This window comes from Ovis aries, chromosome X (assembly GCF_016772045.2).
Source record: "Ovis aries strain OAR_USU_Benz2616 breed Rambouillet chromosome X, ARS-UI_Ramb_v3.0, whole genome shotgun sequence".
Taxonomy (NCBI): Eukaryota; Metazoa; Chordata; class Mammalia; order Artiodactyla; family Bovidae; genus Ovis; species Ovis aries.
Window position 1 is genome coordinate 46157702 of NC_056080.1, and position 21694 is coordinate 46179395.

The window sequence follows — 21694 nt, forward strand, 5'->3', positions numbered from 1 at the left end:
ACAACATTGTTTTTAGCCTCTAAAGTTCTGTGCCCAGAGCCCTAAAACCAGGTAAGCTCTGAGGAAGATCACAGTAAAAGAGTTAGCATCTTTGTCAGGTTGCAGAATATTCTATGGGGCCAAAGAAATTGTTTGCATAATATATACCAGATGACCTATGGGCCAATCCATTGCTGATAGGATTTATGACCAGGTGGCTTCTGGGGTGGGCTGGCTTTTGCTGAAGATCTTCACAGATGCTCAATGGTCATCAGAGAAAGAAGAAATGTCAGGTAAGAAAAAAAAAAAAACTGATTTTTTTTTAATCATAAGGATTGCTATTTGTTTTCCATATGACTTAATACTTCACACCTAGCTAGTTTCAGCTTTAATCTGGATGCTGCAATCACCCATAACCAGATAATTTCATTTCTGAGCAGAATAATTAATACATTCAAGTGATGTGGCTCTAAATGTATTGAAAGGAAGTATGCAAATATTGCCACTTTTCATGATGTGATTATCTTTTTCCTAGTTTGGGCATGTGATTTGTGAGTCATTAGGCATTGGCTTCCTTCAATATCCCACTGTTAACATAATTTTTCACTTTAACAAAATGAAGGTTGGCTTTAGCCACACCTGGCAGACACGAATCCCAGCCCAGCTGGCTTGATTTGAAAGAAGAGGCTACATACAGGTCAGCTCAGAAAGAATCAGACAGACCACCTGATCCAGAGGCCAATACGTCAAAAGCCAATTCACACCTGTCAGCTCCTAAAAGCTGGGTAAATCTATCAGATTAGCATCTTAAGATATGAAGCCATCCAGGACTAACAACAATTATTACAGACTAATAACAAAGGATAACACCTCTTCCTAGACCTCTTCTAAAAGAAGTTATGAAGTGATCTCAGCTATAACAGTGACCAAATATATGAGGTAGGGAAGTTGCTTGTTTGGTTTACACCTTAGCAATGGACTCTTCTAGTATGACACTTCAGCCATTAGCTCAACCTAACGGGCCTAGGAGTTTCTGAAGTGACACCCAGCTGCTGCCCCAAAGCTTATGATGTCAAGATTTCAGTCTTGTTGAAGGAATAGGTCCTTTAGAGAAAATGCAGCCAACAGGGCCAAGGATTGCAAAGATCAGAGAGAAGTGTTTCCAGACCACCAATCATGATACCATTGGCTGCAGAGATCTCCCTCAACAGAGTAGCTCCCATCCTGATAAGCATCAGCTTGCACCTTCAAAGCATCTTGGAAATAAAAGTTACTGTCAAGTTGTTTGGGAATTTATTGGTATCATCCAGGTGCCTCTGATTCTTTATACCAGTTTCTCAATTGTCATTCCCAGACTCTTTGCTCAGAATCACCCCAGCATTTTTAACAAGCAGCCCGAGTGATTTTAAATCATATATCATACTGAGATAAAGTGTCTTTTAAACTTTCTAGAGCCTGAGTTTGAAGTGCAAGAATTTCCTCTAACTGCAATGGTTTCCAAAGAAACCAGAATCTCTGAAATTCTTACTCTTGGTTTCTCTTTCTTGTGTCAGTTTTCAAGCAGGATAAGGAATTACAGTAGTTTGCCTAAGTGGATTTTCCCAGGCTGCCTCAAGAGACTATCTGTACCTGCACCCCTTCTTCCACTCCCTCCTAGACCTTCAACATTGACACCCCTAATGGAAAATTTTTGCAGTATCTCTCTACACTACAATCTAGAAACAATTTCCTAGAGCTACGTTCAATCGACCCAAGTCAGCTCCCAATACTCTGAGAAAAATTATCAGTAAAAACAAAAAAAAAGACCCAGCAATGCTCTTTCCACGAGTTGAGTCAGAAGCATGTCATCCCAAGCTGGAGGTCACTCTGACCCCTATCTATCTCTTTAGTCAGACTGGGACCTATCTCCAAAATATTCCTGCCCTGATTATCTCGCCCTTCTTGGACTTGCTGTGGCTACTAAGTTCCAGCTATCCATGTGGGTCGCTTGTTTCCTACATACCTTGAAAGATGGCCAGGGCAAGCCCGGGGGATAGGCAGGAGATTCAAAAAGCCCCAAATGCTTGAAGTGACCTAGACTCATCACCCTACAGCTGGGTTCTTGAATTTCTTTACATAGTTCCACTGAGACAAGACTTGGAAGCTTTAACTTTTTCTGGACTGTGCCTTGAAGGCCAGCCTTGGAATTCCTCCAAGGGATGGGGTTGGAGCTCCTCTAGGTTTACAGAAGGGTTAGGAGGAGGGGGCTAGAACTACATGAAGAATTTGTCCTCTGTGGCTCCCACATGTATAGTTCTATACTCATCAACACGGCAGCCAGAGGGTGGGTGGGCAAGGCAGCAAGAAGGAAAAGTCATTTTTTATCCATTTGACAGATGTCGTGTTAAAATCTTGTAGGGGAAAGAGGACTGTAGGTGGGGGGAAGGAGCAGAGGAGGAGATAGGTTGGAACTAATAGTTCTAATATATTCTTAAATGTGGCCATATGGTCTAAGGTAGTGATAACAGTAACAGCATTTAGTAAGGTATACTATAACCTGCTTCTATACCTGGAGAAGAGACAGAAAAAATAAATATATTTCAACCAACTTAAACCACCTTGAAGTCTACTGAGCATGCCCACCCAGGACACCAGCTTGCAAAGTCTCTAGCCTTGGCAGGCATTTCCAAAGAGAATGTAATTATCTCCTGGGGAGTCCTTATAGCCCAAAAGGGAAATATGTATTTAAACAGCCCATCAGAAAGTGAAAGATGGTTTCCAGTGCTTATTGATTTCCCTCTTCTCTTTTACTCCCTGCAACAGAAAAGACATTGGCCAAGGCATTTAGCAGTGTTTCTGGCCCTTGTCAGTAGTTTCCTGTTCAGGGATGGGTCATTTTTCTCCTGACGAAGTCTAGCACTGTCCTGGGTTCCCAGAAGACATGATAAATGACTGATGAGCAGGAATGGTCAGTGAGCATTTGCTAGATCAGGCCCCCGGGGACTCAAACTGGCTGAGCTGTCTCCCCTTCAGACTGTGTCCTTTAGGACTACAGACAGAGGCATGTAACATCTAAACCTAGGCTAACAATGAAGACACAAGAAAAGCACAATCAGACCCACCCTCAGGGCCCAGGAAGGATAGAATGCAGATTGGATGCAAACACCCCATCTGTGTTTGCAGGAAAAGTGATTGTGCTTGTAACAAAAGATCTTCAAGTAGGTCAGTTAGGCTTATGTAAGAGATCCTCAGCCTGTCTGGGCTAGGTAGAGGAGGTAGGAGTGGAGAAGGGAAGGGACCCAGGAAAGCTGACTGAGGGACAAAGCAACCAGCAAGACGCTAGGGCTTGAACCTACCCTTCTTGACTCTGTCTCAGGCTCAAAAGCCTGAAAGAGTGAATTATTATACTCAGAGAAGGCCAGGATTGGAGATTCCCATGAGCTAGCACATCTAGTTCAGTCTAACATTTTACAGATAAGAAAACTAAGGTTCTAGTAAACAGAAGTTGGCTAACATGTCAAGTTAGTCTGCAGCAGAGCCAAGATTAGAAACCAAGCCTACAATAGTTTAAAAGGACAGTTGTCAATTGTTTTGTTTAAAAATTGCTCCCCTGAAATTATCAAAACATTGTTAATCAGCTATACCCCAATACAAAATAAAAAGTTCAATATTTTACAGCCTTCTGAATGGGAGAAAATAATAGCAAATGAAGAAACTGACAAACAACTAATCTCAAAAATATACAAGCAACTTATGCAGCTCAATTCCAGAAAAATAAACGACCCAATCAAAAAATGGGCCAAAGAACTAAATAGACATTTCTCCAAAGAAGACATACAGATGGCTAACAAACACATGAAAAGATGCTCAACATCACTCATTATAAGAGAAATGCAAATCAAAACCACAATGAGGTACCACTTCACACCAGTCAGAATGGCTGCGATCCAAAAATCTGCAAGCAATAAATGCTGGAGAGGGTGTGGAGAAAAGGGAACCCTCCTACACTGTTGGTGGGAATGCAAACTAGTACAGCCACTATGGAGAACAATGTGGAGATTCCTTAAAAAATTGCAAATAGAACTACCTTATGACCCAGCAATCCCACTGCTAGGCATACATACCGAGGAAACCAGGATTGAAAGAGACACATGTACCCCAATGTTCATCGCAGCACTGGTTATAATAGCCAGGACATGGAAACAACCTAGACGTCCATCAGCAGATGAATGGATAAGAAAGCTGTGGTACATATACACAATGGAGTATTACTCAGCCGTTAAAAAGAATTCATTTGAATCAGTTCTGATGAGATGGATGAAACTGGAGCCGATTATACAGAGTGAAGTAAGCCAGAAAGAAAAACACCAATACAGTATACTAACACATATATATGGAATTTAGAAAGATGGCAATGACGACCCTGTATGCAAGACAGCAAAAAAGACACAGATGTGTATAACGGACTTTTGGACTCAGAGGGAGAGGGAGAGGGTGGGATGATTTGGGAGAATGGCATTCTAACATGCATACTATCATGTAAGAATCGAATCGCCAGTCTATGTCTGACGCAGGATACAGCATGCTTGGGGCTGGTGCATGGGGATGACCCAGAGAGATGTTATGGGGAGGGGAGGTGGGAGGGGGGTTCATGTTTGGCAACACATGTAAGAATTAAATATTTTAAAATTAAAAAAATTAAAATAAAAAAAGACAAAAAAAATCAATTGGTTAAAAAATAAACGTCTATCCCAGTATCTACCTACTACTAATGTAGTATGTGTTTTATAAAAAATCTACACAAAAAAGTAGAAATGAAATGATGAGATTAACAATTTAATATATAAAGAACTTGCAATATTTTCTTCCTAAGTTTCATTTTGGAGATCAGTTTTAGACATTTTCTGATGGTCCTTCCTTCCTCTGCCCTACAGATGTCACCCCTTGAATACTACAACCATCACCTACCTCACCCTCCTCTCAGGGCCCCAAACAAATCTGACCCTCCCTGGAAATGAAGGCTAAGTAGAGTTACTTCCAGTATCTCATTCACCACTAAATGTTTTTGCTAAGCAATCTGAAATTCAAATTTACACTAAAATAAAAATGCTAGTGAAAAAACAGTGGGAAGGGAAGAATGGGCTCCAGGCTTGACTTGGTTACTGAGTATTGAACTTAAGCAAATTGAACTTAAGTGAATATAACTCCCTGAGCTAGTTGGACCAGCTTATCTCAAATGGAAAGTTAGGTTGTCTTTGACAGATGCTGCTGTCAACAGACAGAGGGGAATTGAAAAAGACATGGAAACAAGGACATCAGAAGTGGGATGGAGTCGGATAAGAAAGGTCAGAAGACAAAACTTGACTATTTCAGATTTTTGCCATGGGTTACCTTTACCCAGAATAGAACTTTAGTACAAGGATGGCCTTTAGGTTCCACTGCCAGAAGAATGAGTACTGCTTTCTCCACCCAGTTCAAGCCACCTAAAGTAGTTTCAAGAAAAGAGAAAGCAGCTCACCTACCATGAGCTTAACACATTATAGTTTCTAAATTCCTTTCATATTCATTACACATTCATGAGGTCACTAGATCCTGCCAGCAATTCTGGGGAGTAAGAAGAGCAGGGATGAGACCTCATTTTTAAAATGAGGAAACAGGCTTGGACAAAGGAAGTCCCTCAGGTATCCCAGGAGCATGGGCAAAAAGAGAACCCAAATCTTCTGACTCACAGTCCAGAATTTTTCTAATAATAAAAAATGGTTAACATTTACTGAGTACTTAGTATTTGTCAGGGCTTCCCTGGTAGCTCAGACAGTAAAGCATCTGCCTACAATGCGGGAGATCCAGGTTGGATCCCTGGGTTGGAAAGATCCCCTGTAGAAGGAAATAGCAACCCAATCCAGTATTCACACCTGGAAAGTCCCATGGACCGAGGAGCCTGGGGGGCTACAGTCCATGGGGTCGCAAAGAGTCAGAAATGACTGAGCGACTTCACTTTCACTTTCATTTTAGTATGTGTCAGGGACAAATCTAAGTTTTTACATATACTAACTTACTTGCTCACCATTTTAAAAACGAGAAAAACATGGCTCAGAAAGATGAAGTGATTGCTGAAGGTCACACAAGGTCAGAACCAAAACCCAGGTTGTCTTACTCTAGAACAAGTGCTCTTAACCTCTGCTCTCCACAGCATATCCTCATGCTCCTATAGGATCACAGAACCTCCAAAGCATAGCAAGATATAGAATAGGGTGCATATTATCATAAACAGAGAAAAATATATTCATACATGTTTTTTATATCCATGTAACATTTCTCTGGAAGGATTCACTGATGACCTCTGCAGAGGAAGCCAAGTGGCTGGAAGGCAGGGCTAGAGTGAGACTTTTCACTGTGTACCTTTTGGACCATGTGACTGTATTTCCTTTTCAAAAATAATTTTAAATGAGTCTTCTATAGTTAAGAGGGTCTTCCCTGGTGGCTCAGAGGTTAAAGTGTCTGCCTCCAATGCAGGAGACCTGGGTTCGATCCCTGGGTTGGGAAGATCCCCTGGAGAAGGAAATGGCAACCCACTCCAGTACTCTTGCCTAGGGAATCCCATGGACAGAGGAGCCTGGTAGGCTACAGTCCACGGGGTCGCAAAGAGTCAGACACGAGTGAGCGACTTCACTTATAGTCAAGAGAACTGAAGAAACTATGTGGCTGCTTCTTGGCAGAGCTCTGGTGACTGACCCTTCCCTATCCACCTCTCTGGGTGCTCAAAATTTAAGAACAGAAGGTGTCTCTCTCCTTTTTTATTCCAGTTTCCTAACCCCTGACATTGCTTGTCCAATCCCCTAGAAAGGTCAGTATTATAGTCATTCCATAGGTTTCAGTAGCACAAGTGAAAACAGCAACAATTTGAGTTAGGCTTTCATAGCCAATCTGTGAATTATAGGAAAATAACCTATTAGTGGCAGGACAGATGACAAAAGACACAAAAGGTCTTCTTCCCCAGAGCCTAGCACCCAAGGCCTGAGCTCCACAGATTCTTCCATTTCCTTCCTTTCATTACTCTTGTCTCAGTGTGCCTACCCACCCTTCTCCTGGGCTGAGAAAGGAAAAATACACAAGCTAGAAAGGCTCTAGGAAATTTGGCCTAGCTTGTGAGTCTGCGGTGTACAAAGGAAAATACACAATGGGAATAAATGTCAGCCAAGCTATATTTTAATGTTTACATCAAGGCCGGTAAGAGTCAGCCCAAATAGTCTCAGGGAACTCTCTCAGCTGTGGTTTCTGGATCTCTACTATTTTAACTCTCAAGAGTTGGCAAAATACCCCAAAGATTAAGGTCCTAAAATATTATTTCTTCAGAAATAATTATTAAATAATTATTAAATAATAAAAAATTATTTCTTCAGATACCTTTAGGTCCAACCCCTTAGGCAGGTCAGTCATACAAGGCTTCTATACTCAGGAAGCTGTGAGGAGGTGGGAGTAGCTGAGGTAGACCAAGTGCCTTCAGGGATCATCCTGAAGTGAATTAAATGGGCAGCACAATTCCCTCTCACAACAGCTTAGCATCTTCTCCAACGCTTCACTGCTTCTAATATGCAGGAGACGAGTAGGACGTGAGCTACTGTGGAAGGGATGACAAGTCAGTGCCTCTCATGGGTAAGCAGGGCACTTCTGGGTTAGGCTGTGCCCCAGAGAGCCCCTGTCCCTTGCTATGTGTCAGAGACAAACCTAAATTTTTAAAATTAAGTTGCCACCAGCAGCTTCCTTTTAGTACTAGACTTCATGGGGTGATAGCTTCGGGCCATAGAAAGAACACTGAATAGAGTCTGAACGCATGGCTTCTGGACCAGAATCCACCATTACCTAACCCTGTATCCTCAGACTCAGTATTCTCATCTGCAAAATGGAGACAATACTAGTTTATAACAGGGTAGGGGTAAGAAATTGAGAAATAAAGTGAAGACAAGTTCCTAGATTACCTCCAAAGTACCTGTAATCACAACTTGGATAGACTCGTAACAATTAACAATAGAAAAACATGGTCAACATTTTAAAAGGCACTTTCACATATTTTGTCACCATTAATTCTTGCACCTCACAATCCTGAAACTTAACAGTTAAGCCTATTTTACAGACCAGAAAAGAGACTCAGAAGGAATTTGCCCATAATTTATGGGATGAGGAGAAATTTGAACTTGTGCTAATAGTCTAGTTCCTGACCCACCCCCTTCAACAAGGCAGGTGGAAATGGCCCTGAGCACAAAACTTAGAATAAGGCACATTCTCAGGGTCAATACTGGAAATAAAGGCTACATCCTCTGGCACGTGGCAGGTACAGGCTATCTGAGCTTGCTTTTTCTAGTTTAAGAAGAAAACTGTTTCTGATGCTCCCCACTTTCCCTACCTAGAGTTCCTAAGGAGCCAAAGCTATATGACCATATAAATGTTGCAATACATGTTGTAAACCTGTATTCTGGGAAAGGACTGACCTGGTACTGAAAAGCATCTTTATGAGTGAGGGTGATCCCAGCATGACTGACCAACCTGACCCCATGAGGTTGCCTCTCTTTGGTCTTTCTTTCTACTGCTACTCTGTAAGTTAGGCTCAGTAGTTGGCAGGTATTGAGATCAACTTAGGAACAGGGGAGATACAGCTTTATGGGTGAAGAACAAGTACGTCCGCAAAGCATTTTCTCAGCTGAGTCTATCTGAGCTTTGCTAAAGTCTGAGAGGCAATATTGGCGATTTTACATATAGACCAAATAAGACTCAGAGAGAGGAAGGGAACCTGACTGAGACACACACCCCAAGTGGCAGAATAGCAACTGAAATGTGTGTGTGTGTGTGTGTTTGAAATTTTATTGCATTCTTTCTTCAGGTAAGGAACAATATAAAAGAATATTAGAATTTTTTTCGATCTTCAAAATCTTCTACCCTAAATGTAAAATCCTAATATGAAATTTGTGTTTCTTGATTTCAAGTCCAAAGCTCAGAAACAGACATGAGGCTGTCACATTCAACAGTAATTCCCTGGGTCTCTGAGGCTGCTGCTAAAGGGCAGACCTGGCACACTGGCCACCTGTCTCATTGCTCCCCACCCTTTACCCAGATACAGTCTAGAGCCCCTCCTTCTAGCTCCAGCCTTTGGTACTAAGGGCCAGAAAGGCCTCTCCAGGACACCCCGACCTGGTTTCCAGCTTGAGAAACTCTAAAAATAGCAGGTCTTCATTAGTGGGGCCAGATGGTCCAAGCTGCTGTGCCTAGGGGCAGGGCTGTGGTCATTAAGGATGTGGCTGTTTTCTCCATCCACCACTGACCCAGGAGAGGCTAAACCTCTGCCCCCTTTATGAATCCTATGTACTTCCCCTCACAGTCTCCCGCTCCCCATTTAGATATACTTATTCTGCTCCAAGTTGTTATGTCATTCCCTAGAAAAACAAACTTTAATATCAGTTCCTTTAGGTTTTCTATGATATTACTTCACAATTATACCATTACCTAATGGTCTGTAAGTAGATTAGGGACTAGAGGAGCAGGCTCAAACTTTCTGCATTGATCAATGTCAACTTATCTTCTCCATCTGCCTGTTAACAACTCAGGGCTCAGTTCTAAGTTTTGTTTGAATGATAGAGCCTGCTATAACACATGCCACCTTGAGTATCCATTTTATTCCTGAGCTCACTGCTCTCTGAAGCCTGATTTCAGGCATAAAGGGGCAGAGCAAACTGATAGAGGCCCGAACAGATGGGGGCCAGTGCCCTGTTGTGCCTACTTGAAAGACTGGGACAGCTGACTGGTCTTAGGGATACACTGTGTTCTTCATCAGAATGTGTCCCATAAGGATGTGTGGGGCCTGTGCATGTGTCCCATAGATGGGTTCAAATGTGTCTCAAGGTTGTGGGGGGGGGGGTTGTTTGTTCAAGTCCTTAGGAGTGTGTGCCCAGGGGTAGGAGTATATCTGAGTATGCATCTCAGTATACTCTATGTATGTGAATGTGCAGTTATGTTTTATATGCATCCATGTATGCCCACACAAATTTGCATAAGCATGCCTCATGTGTGTATGTGTGTACTCTACCTGTGCCAAGCATGTGCAAGTGTGAGTGTGCCCCATGGCAAACTGAATGTGTGTGCTCCAAGTGTATCAATGAGAAGGTATATCCCACATGTGTGTCCTATGTGTATCCTAAATATACTCCACATATGTTTGAGTATGTGCATCACATGTGACCTATAATGTGTGAATATGGGCAGAAGCCATTGATAGACAGCAAGACTGAACTAATTTTCCTCCTGTACAATTTGTTTCTATCAGCTTTTCCCTAAGACACCTGGGTTAAACTGCTCCCAAGAAGGTCAGAGGACACTGACTCAAACTTCATCTGTCACTTTCTGAATATATTGTTCATAGGTGCTTTTCCCAAGAGGCTTAGCCACCACTCCATTTATCCAAGAGGCCTCAAAAAGAAAGACAAGGATCAAGGACCAACTCTAAGACTTTGGGCAAGTCCTTACCTCTCCCCAGACAGCAGTTTCCTTTAGCAGTATCGTGAGGGAGTGGGCTTATGGGTTGTTCCTCATTCTTATACAGTGATTTTATCAGTTTAAGCATCATGGACTAACTCTGATCTCTCCTACCACCACTACCACAACAAAAAGAAAGTTGCACATATATGTGCATATGGATTAGCACCTACAGATGCCTCATTCTAGCTAGGCTCCCTTTAGCCCTGGACAGGCTATTGGTTGCTTCCCTACATTTGTCATTCCATACTCATTTTGCCAGTGTCTTGAGCCACTTGAAGTAAAAAGGATAAAGTCCTAAATGCATACAATGGTCACTAAAGCTCAGGCAAAACGAGATGGGGTTTATCCAAAGCATTCCTTTCCCATCTTTTGGGATGACTATGGGAACTAGTGATGGTACTAAGCCATCTTTTAGGCTCAAGGTACAACCAGATAAATCTACAAAGAGAAAACTTCCAAACAGGGTGTGAAGGGTCACAGGATGTAGGGCCACCCTTCTGAATTTGGCAAGGCCTCTCATGCATCTATGGATGATACATGGGTGGACTTATAGGTCAAATAACTGTATCTGAGCTGCCAATTAGTAGTTCAATGCCAACCTAGTCAGAGTTACATGGTGACATCTGCCTGGTTTTCTCTGCTATCTTGACTAACTTTTATAACAAGACATGGATAAAAGCAAAGTGTAGAAGGCACCTTTACAACGAACTTCTTGCTCAAGGTCATTTGGTATGGGTGGGTTGATAACATCTAACTATATATGCAATGCTCTTAAGAGCACACCACTGCTGTAAGAGGAAACACTAAGAGTTTCAATTTACTTAACCTTAAAATGGGAAGAACAATCCAAGCCATGCTCACCTCACAGGGTTGTGAGAAAAGAAAAACATGGCAGGAACATATGACTATAGAGGACTATACAATAGTCCTTATCCTCTTGCCCTGTTCCAGAGGTAAAGAGAATTTTTCAAAGTAGTACAGATAAAGGTAAAAAGTGCAGACTTGACCTAATTAGGTCATTTGTCCAGAGCTTGTGAACTCTAAATACAGCTCTTAATCATATCATGAAACCCAGTAATGCCCATCACAAATTCTGGTTAAGGACCTGGGAGCAAAGAATTGGGTTTTAAAAGCTAAGTACCTAGGTTATTCTGGCCTGATGGATTTAAGAAGGCACTAAATAAAAATACAATTAACTTTGGCTTTCTTCCAACCTCCTCTTTTATCTTTGCAGTAGATAGGGAGACAGAAAGCTAGTCTGGTATTCATAGTACCATGTACGGCCAGGTGGCAGGGTGGGTGGAAATGGGGGTAAATAAAAGAAAGCTTCTTATAAGAAAAAAAAATCCAGCTTCCAACCAATGACCCAAGATATGGGCCAGGACATAGGGATTCTATCCTTCCAGGGGAGGAAAATAAAAGAGGCCTCCATGTTGTAACAGAGAGAAATGAGGCACAAAGACAGTGGGATTTGTTAAAGGTCACCCAGCAACTAAGTTCATATTTATAGCCCCTCTTTATATTCATGTGTATGCCTTTAACAAATCCTTTACAGAGAGGATTTGTTAAAGGTAGAGGCCTACCAAGTGTCAGGCCCTTCCACTACAGCAGTCACTCAGGGATTTTAGCCTCAGAAAATTCTCAGGGATTATCAGAGAAAACCAACTCAGAGAGGCTAAGTGATTCACCCAAGGTCACAGAGCTAAAAAATGACAAACAATTAGTTCAGTGATCTTTTGCTTTCTATCACACCATACAGATTTCCTTTACCATTCCTGAAAGACAAGAGCAGCTTGCAAGTCTCATAGATCCGGGAATTCACATTCTTGCAAGCTATAGCTCCAGTACTGCTTTAAACATACTGTGTGTTTCCTTGTGTGAGTCCTTTCTTACTTTGAGCCTAGTTCCCCAGCTTCCAAAATGAAGAAATTGGACTCAAGACAGCTGTAACACTCCCTTTCTAGAAGATAGAGCTGTTCGGAATGATTTAAATGGCACTATAACTTCCAAAGCTTGAGCCCAAATCTGGCACTATATGACAATACATCCTTGAGTCTCATTTTTCTCATCTGCAAAATGCTGGTAGTCCCTGTTTTACTTACTTCATAGGGCCACGATCAAGTGAGACAATGTGCAAAACCCACTGAAAAGTTTAAGACAATGTTCGAGAGTCAAGAATCAAGCAAGCATCCACTAGCCCCAGTGGCTTTTCTCTAAATCTGAGTAGAGAAAGTGTCAATACACTTTCTATCCAATAAATTTTTCTGAGCCCTCCTATGCAGTTCAATCTAGATTTTCAAAACAAGTGCCTCAGCTGGCTGCAAGGTCCAAAGGAAATCAGTAAATCTCTCCACTGCCTATTAGGCCCTAAACACAAAGCAGTCTCATCATTATGCCTGTTCTGAGTATTCCCCACCATATCAAAGCTTCTCCTAGGGATTCCTGGCTCTACCATGCCTCTTTCCAAATGTCAAAGCACCCACTGCCCAGCCCCACTGCCAAGCAGGGTTCACAGAGAGAGGAGGATGGAAGAGAGTGGGCAGAGGAGAGGCTGTGGGAAGTACAGCTAAAAGTAGATGCTGCCTTTAGGCACCACACTCTGAGGGGGTGTGGGTGGGCTCTTAGCACATCCTTCCTGCAGCCTGCTGGGCAGGGAGGTGCATCCTTCCCCTCCTCTAATGAAGGCAGGCAAACAGAGGTCAGAGCTGCCAGAACCATTCCCAGATCTGGCTATGGATGCACAATGCTAGATGCCTCTGGACCCTCAGGGTGGATGGCTGAGCAGCACATTGTTGTACCCAGGGAGCCCTTCCTCAGAAGAACTGATGTAGTCTGCAGAAGATTCTCTGCTCCCCTACACGCATCTGACTGCCTGGCACTCTGAGGGCTCTGACAGGCCTTTTCCCCTTTAGGAAGTTACATAATACTTTTGTTCTCCCAGCCTCTCTCTAAGAGCTCTCTCCAACCAAACCTGAGAGAGCATCCAAGTCTCTGATACAGCCAAGGGAACACAGAGCCAGAACTCTATAGCAGAGGTAGAAGGTTATAGGGGGCAAGGGGCTGATTTGATGACTCAGGATACCAGACCCATCACTGCAACCTTGAATAAATCCCTTTCTCCCTCAGTGCTTTAATTCTTTCACTTGTAAAACAGGATGGGGAAAGGCATGCAGATTTCCAAAATACTTTAATTGCTGGCCCACCCTGGCCTCCTCCATTGAGTTACCTTATCTCCCAAGCAATTTGGTTGTGCTGGGCAACCATCCCTGCTCTTCTAACTCCAATTCCCCTAATGAATAAGGTCTGCACTAGCAAGTCAGGAACTCTAGACTCTCTCCTCCACTCAACCAGACAAGTTCTGCTTTCTCATGCCATGTTTTATAGAGAAGTTTGTGGATAAAATTTCATTTGAGAACATGATTCTCCTGCTAAATCTACTTCTCATTTTAGTCACATGGAAACAAGAGGCCTAGTGGAGAAGGGCTTTGATCAAGTTCTGGCAGCAAGGTAGGTACAGAGCCACAGCTTGATTTTAGTAGGCCCAAGGCCATTTATAGAGTTTTTTCTCCTACTAAAGATCTGCCTTCCATATGTTGTCTCTCCATCATGCATTCACAATTTCCCTCTTCTCTACTACCAACTCACAATCTTGATGCCCAAAGCCCAAATACCCAATTCTTGTCAGGGGCTTGAAACTAAAACAGAAGCAAGAAAGAACTGACTTTGGACATATCCCTCCCTTAACCTTTCCATTTCCTCTAGGTTATCCCTTTGTTCCTTTCTTCAAAGTTTTCTCTTGAATTCTGCTGTATGTCAGTAAGAAATTTCAAATTCTCAGAATCATGACCACATTCTGACCACAGAGTTCAGTATGCAGGCTACACTTGAAGAACTGAAACGATCTGCTATCAAGAGACCTGGGTTCTAGGCCAGGAATGATCACTTTCTGAATATGTGACCTTGAGTAACACGCTTAATCTCCCAGTGCCTCAGTTTCCTCAACTACTTCCAGATTTAAGCAAAGAGCCAATGAAATAAGTACAAAATTTTATTCATTTAAATTCATATTAGCACTAGTAGTAGTATTAACTAAATGAATGGCTACTTAAAATACTGTAGGAAAGGGGTTCTGAGGTGTCAGAAGAGCCAGCTGCTTGCCTCCTAGGCTTTCCCAGACCTATAACGCTGGCATTTTATCTATAAGAGGCAATCTTCAATTATCCATGCAACATGTCTCTTGAACAAATACTAAATCTCAAACTAACATCCCCCCTGCCACTCAGTTCACAGTAGATTTCACTTCCCTGTGGACAACCAGTGTGTGCTCAATGAATATAACCCCATAGTTCAGTTATTCTAGAAGAGACTAAGCTAAATATAATTAGGAAGGCAAGTCTACTACCTCCAAAATAACCCTGTGCATCCCAAACCTGCTAAAAGAGATCTTTGGATCACCTACTAGTTTTGAATAATAATATTCTTAATCATTTTGATCATTAGTATTAATCACAAAGTAAGCACAGATCATTAAACCTGGAAGAAATCTTTGAAGCTATCTAATCCAGCTGATCTTACTTTGCAGATGAGGAAACCAAATTTCAGAGGGGAGAGGTAATTTGACCAAGGTCACCCAGCAAATGAACAGAATCTTCTTCACCATTATAGAAAATGCATAGGAACTTTTTTTCCTGAAAGGTTCAAACTATCTCACAGCTGATAATTTAAAATCCAAATAGACCCTCAGACTACTCACTCTCTAGGGTTGAATCCTCCATTTTGGTGTGGGCACAAGCCCCTGGGATTCATCAAGGCCCCCACAATCCTAGAATAAAATTTCACCATCTGTGAAGCCTGCCTATTCATGTGTGCAACAAGCCAGATTCAGGCTGAGCTGACATTTCCTTTGAACATAGCAGTCATTCTCATCCCTGGCTGAACATTCTTGTCACCTCAGGGAGCTTTTTAAAAAATATTGATGCCAGGCTTCACCATGACCAACTCAATAAGATCTCCCCCAGAGATCTTAGGAATTGTTGTTAGTCCTGTTAACTCCCCAGGTGATTCCAATGTGCAGCTAGGGCTGAGAACCACTATGTTAATGAAAACAATGCAGTCAACCAAAAGAAATACACATACAGAGTTACGTGAACTGTTCGAAAACCAAATATATTATTTTAAAGCTAAATCTATGATGCCCTGCTTTTCCAAAGAGGGGAAAAGAAAGTGGTACCCAAAATCTACAGTTGTGGCACTGACCCTCAGGCAAATTCTGGACTCAATTAGGAAACATATGGTTTGTGGGTATTCAAAGAAAACAGGGAACCCCAAAGCCTGCAACAGGATTTACTAGGGGTAAGATACCAAATGACTCATACTTTTTCTCATGGGGTCATTGGCTTTGTAGATGATTGTTATGAAACTTGCGTACAAATTGATGTCCACAAAGCATACAACAAATCCATCATGCTACATTATCCTCATCAACAGACTGATAGGAGAGATGATGGTAGGGCCCAGTGGATTCTGCACTATCTGACCAGATGTACACAAAAGTTAACTGGCTCCAATTCCAAGAGGCAGCTTTGATGAGTTGCCAGAGGAGCTAGCATTAATCACATTATATTCAACACTTCTTTGAATCAACAGCTTGGATGGTACTTATTCAGTTTTTAAATGATGCAATGCTAGAAGAGACTGCTAATCTGTTCCATGGCAAGGAAAAAAAAAGAAAAACCTCAAAAGCTAGGATAGACCAACCAAAGAAAATAAAAGTTCAACTGATGCAATGCTAGAAGGAACTGCTAAGTTTTGGCACAATGAAGCAAAATTTAAAAAACCATAAAAAGCTAGAGTAATTGATCAACCAAACACATTTTAGGGCTTGGTTCAAAAACACCTGAAGTTAGGTTCAAAAGGCTAACTTCACAAGAGCATAGACGACTGGAAGAGGCAGCAAAGCCATTAAGAAGGCTTTTAACCCTCTCTGCATGTTTGAATCACCTTGGAATACTTATTTTTTATTTAAAAATAAAAAGCTGCCTGGAACCTATCATGTGACAATTCAATCAGAATCTCTTAGAGTGGAAACTCGGCACAGGTATTTAAAAACTCTCCAAGTGATCTGTATGTTCACTGAGGACTGAGGACCAGAAGAAGATTGCACAATTAGGTATTTCATAGACAAAGTCCTTTTTTTACTTAATTCTGATCAGATGGCACATGGTAAGTATGATCAGTTCTGGGCAGCACGTTTATACACACACACACACACACACACACACACACACACACACACACACACACACACACACATATATATATATAGTGTTTTAAGCTTTCCCAATTCACACTGCCTTTCTCCTTGAAGATCCCAAATAGTGAGTTTTCATGAGACTAAAGGGAACTCTTTGATGTATATTCAAGATTAAAAAGCAACATTTTATTGAATAAAGAATTCTGTCCAAAATTGCTATATAAATGAAAGGTATGAAAAAGCACTAAAAATGAAAGCAAGTAACTGAAGAAGCTAATATGATTTCAGGGATGACTTATGCTCCTTCCCCTCCACCTGACTCCATTCAGCTGCACACTAACTGGGAATGATCAAATCTGATTCTTTTGCCCCTGTCCATTTGAAAGGCAGACCCAGTACCATCCCATAAATCTGACTTTTACCTCTTGCATTGGTAAAACCAGGAATAACAATCCTTCCTATCTACTTCACAAGGTTGATGTGATGCTCTAAATTGGGAAAGATACAGAATTGCTTTGTATAGGCCCATGCACTGACAAGGGATTATTAGTATTGTCATTACTGGACTATTTCCCCAGTTTTCTCTCCCTATTAGGCCCTTCCCCCTCTAGTTTTTCCACTCAGTACTTTGGTGCCAAGGCAAAGCACCATACCAAATACTCTTGAGAGCTGTACCTACTTAATGACAGGAGACACTCTGGGTAGACATCAGAAGAGCTAAGCTTTGATCAAGGATTCTAGAGATTCAGTTGGCCTAAACAAGTTGCAGAGCTAGAAATAAGGGCTAGAGGGTCTAAGATTCCCTACTTCCATCCCACTTTTTGAGGCAAAGCCAATGGGACTGAATCCAGATGCTTTTTGGGAGGTCTTCTGAGGAGGCAGTTATTTTTGGAGAATAGCTCAGTTTCCAATCATGTCTCTCTATACAGAGCAAGTACTCCACAGGCCAAGGAGAGCAGAGGCCAAGATGGCAGAGGCTAGAAGGAGGACATGCTTTGGCAGCATCTCTGCAACTGCTAAAGTGTACCCTCTGATTATAGCCAAGCACTCCCAGTCTAGACCTCACCAGAGTGCAGAAAAGCACCTCACCCACAGGTTCATTGGGATCCTTCAGGTTCCTAGCAACTTAATTTCTCTCTCTCACACACACACACACACGGATGAGAAAGTCTGAATCAGGGCCCAAACCCTGTTCACCAAACTAACAATCAAACTGGCCTCTCCAATTTGCCCAGCTATCTCAGTTGGAATCTATTCAGAGACCAACAACATAGAAACAAACAAACCAATTTCACACTGCAGCTAGGTTGGGAAAGTTTCCCTGCTGCTGCTGCTGCTGCTGCTAAGTCACTTCAGTCGTGTCCGACTCTGTGCGACCCCAGAGACAGCAGCCCACCAGGCTCCCCTGTCCCTGAGATTCTCCGGGCAAGAACACTGGAGTGGGTTGTCATTTCCTTTTCCAATGCATGTAAGTGAAAAGTCAAAGTGAAGTCGCTCAGTCGTGTCTGACTCCTAGCGACCCCATGGACTGCAGCCTACCAGGCTCCTCTGTCCATGGGATTTGCCAGGTAAGAGTACTGGAGTGGGTCACCACTACCTTCTCCAAAAGTTTCCCTGCTGCTGCTGCTGCTGCTGCTGCTAAGTCGCTTCAGTTGTGTCTGACTCTTCGAGACCCCATGGACTGCAGCCTACCAGGTTCCTCTGTCCATGGGATTTTCCAGGCAAGAGTACTGGAGTGGGATGCCATTGCCTTCTCCAAAAGTTTCCCTAGCCACGGCCAAAAGTGGAGTACACTGCACAGGCAGATGTTACAGATTCTGACAGATAGAAGCTGTCTCAATGGGTAGGGGGGAAGCACTGCTCAGTTTGTTCTCACATGCTATCCCTTTGGTCTTCCCAGGTGGCTCAGGTAGCAAAGAATCCGCCTGCAATGCAGGAGATTTGAGTTTGATCCCTGGGTCTGAAAGATTCCCTGGAGGAGGGCACAGCAACCCACTCCAGTATTCTTGCCTTGAGGAATCTCATGGATGAGGTAACCTGGAGGGCTACAGTCCATAGGGTCATAAAGAGTCGGACAACCACTGAAGCAACTACCATGCACGCACACTATCCTTTTACCTCCTCCCTGCATCAGTCAAAACTCATGGTGGACAAAAACATTTTTCAGAGCCTTCAGATCTCCTTGCACTAAAGCTAGACTGTGAAATGGCTCATTTAATCTTAAGGAGAAGGCACGGACTAGAGAGGGATTTGAACCCAAGAGCCTTCAAATAAATAGTCCCATGACTGGGATGCAGCTAGGCTCTGTATGCCTTTCCTGGATGTTTCCTAGGCATTTGTGGGCAATGAGGATTTTGCTCTTTCTTTATCCTCTCCCCCAAAGCATCTTTCCAAGTCCTGCCTTGCCAGCTCCTGCCTTTCTCCAAAAGCGCTTGTGCCTGGACCTTTAAAGTGCCCTAGACCTCAGGGGGAGCTATGTGATGCAGGAGTTGCTTGGATACTGGTCAAGGACATTTTCCTGAATCCTCTAGTGGGGAGCTTGTAGCAAAAAGTATCCTCTACAAAGGAGTTAGACAGAAGGAAAGGGAACAAGGAGCTCTGTCAGAAAAAGTTGGGACAAATCAGAGAGGTAAAGCCTTCTTCTTCTTACCCCTTACAGCAGGGATGGTAAGGGAGAGAGAGGAGGCTGTATCAGGGAAGAAAGGAAAAGCTTAGAAGGGGGAAGATGAAGAGACTGGAAAGGGGGAAAAAGTAAAAATGCAGAGGGTTCCACTCCTCTCGGCTGCATTTTTCATTTTCTCCCACTCTTTTCTCTTTTTGCTTACTCGCACAATCTTGAAGAAGAAATGCCAAACCTTCAGGATCCACACAAGTAAAAAGTCACCCTGTTCACTACTCCCTAAACTCCCTTTTAGCTGCTCTAGGGTAGCCTGCCATCTGGCTAGCAACATTCCCTTATGTGCCTAAAGATAAGTTAATTTGAAAAATGTTTACCCATTTCACAAACTAAATTACTGATGAAAGAGCTCTTTCAAGCTACCCCTTTAGTCTGAGGCTGTGTAGGGTAGGGGAAAATCGACAGAGGGGGACACTCATCCACCTTCAGTTCAGTTGCTCAGTCGTGTCCGACTCTTTGTGACCCCATGAATCGCAGCACTCCAGGCCTCCCTGTCCATCACCAACTCCCGGAGTTCACTCAGACTCCCGTCCATCGAGTCAGTGATGCCATTCAGCCATCTCATCCTCTGTCATCCCCTTAGCACCAGTCAAATCCTTATAGGCCTTAGCACAAGGAGGCCTTTCAGAACTGGGGAACTCAATTCATGTCCTGCTGTTTTTCTTCATTCCTAGCACATTCAACCCCATCCAGATTCAGGAGTCTGTACCCGACACAAACACAGAGTAGATGTGCATACACACCCACATACCTACTGTCACACATCCTACACACATACATTTACAAAGGCTTTCTGCCAAGGGTCTGTCAGGCATCCAAAGGTGACACATACTTTGTCATAAACCTGGTTCAAAGACTAGCCTTAGAGAATCCTTATCCCCTTGAAGGAAAAATAAAAAAGCATTCTATTGCTGTAGTCCAGTTTTCTTCCCACATAACTAGGTAGAAGAATCTCTTAGGTAAAACAAGTTTCTCCAGATACCAGCAACCAGATATTTCTTCCTTCCCCCCTCCCATCACCCCTTGATGTACATTTATTAACATTTCATTTGCCTTTTCAGTTATCTTCCCAGTTCATTAGCATCTGATTTCAAGTGCCTATGGACACCCAAAATCACAGAATTCAAAAACATAGTCCAACCATCCCCAAACGCCATGTTATAGAGAATCCCAAAATTGCTCAATGTCAAGCAGTCGCTGAACAGAGAAGACCCAGGTCTGTAGCTGCCTGGCCTACAGCCTTTCTTTCATCACTCTCCAACATTGTCTCAAAACAAAGTGTCCAACTAAAATATCAGGTTACTTTACACAATACTGTTGGAGCAAATGCAGGAATGGAGGGCAAATGGGGCTCACTAGATTCCTTTGCCAAAAAATCAAGTTCTTAGTTCAACCCAGGGGTGCCCACAAAAGGACTAAAGAGTAAATAATAAGAATCAATGCCAGCAAACTTCCCAGATCATGCTTACAACATGGTGCCAACCAAATTAAAAAATCAGTTTATCACCCACACAGAGCCATCAAGAGCACACCTTGTAACTCAAAACCTCTTCTAATGCCATAAAATTATACTCTTTGGGTCCCAAGGTCTGGACAATTTCAAGAGCCCCCTTCACAGCCCCTCTCCCTTAAAAATCTTTTCCAAACAGTCTGAACAAAAGTACATGGTACTTGAAAGCACATTGCCAGCAGATTTACACATCACTCATGAACAGTCGCCCACATGGGTGCAGGGGGAACATGTGTGTGGATGTTTTATGTGTCCTGATTCATTGCTATATGAGACAGAAATGGTACTCTTTCAAGTCAGGTAAGCAACAGAATGAAGACCTGCCAACATCAGCAGGTTGCGGGGGGGGGGGGGGGTGTGCATTATATTACGCACACTGGCATCAGAGACAAATTTTTTACTGGATTTGACAAAAGCTTTCTTAGCGGAAACGGAAATATAGAAATAATAACAATAGCAAAAATAACAGCAATCACCACCACTACCACCTGATACAGACATGCAAATAAATATCAAATTGGAATGTTGCTTCTAGCTCACGTTTTCCAGAGCTTTCATCCCTTTCCATCCAGTCATTTTTTTTTGGGGGGGAGGGTGCTCAAAACTCACAATTTAGCATGATACATAATTTCATTTTGAAATGGAAACTTTCCAAGTAGAGAGACCTCTGATTTTAAAGAATAAGGAAGCAAACAAAACCACCATTTTCTCATTAACACTAGCAAGTTCTATTTAAAATGTAGTTCAAGAACATCACTGCAAATGAACCCCA

The 21694-nt window shown here is 42.6% G+C and overlaps 1 protein-coding gene across 17 annotated transcripts in view; it reads right to left on the bottom strand.

Annotated features, from left to right (window-relative positions):
• ARHGEF9 (Cdc42 guanine nucleotide exchange factor 9) overlaps nucleotides 1-21694 on the bottom strand; it is a 456021-nt gene that overhangs the window by 173040 nt on the left and 261287 nt on the right. The window lies entirely within an intron of this gene.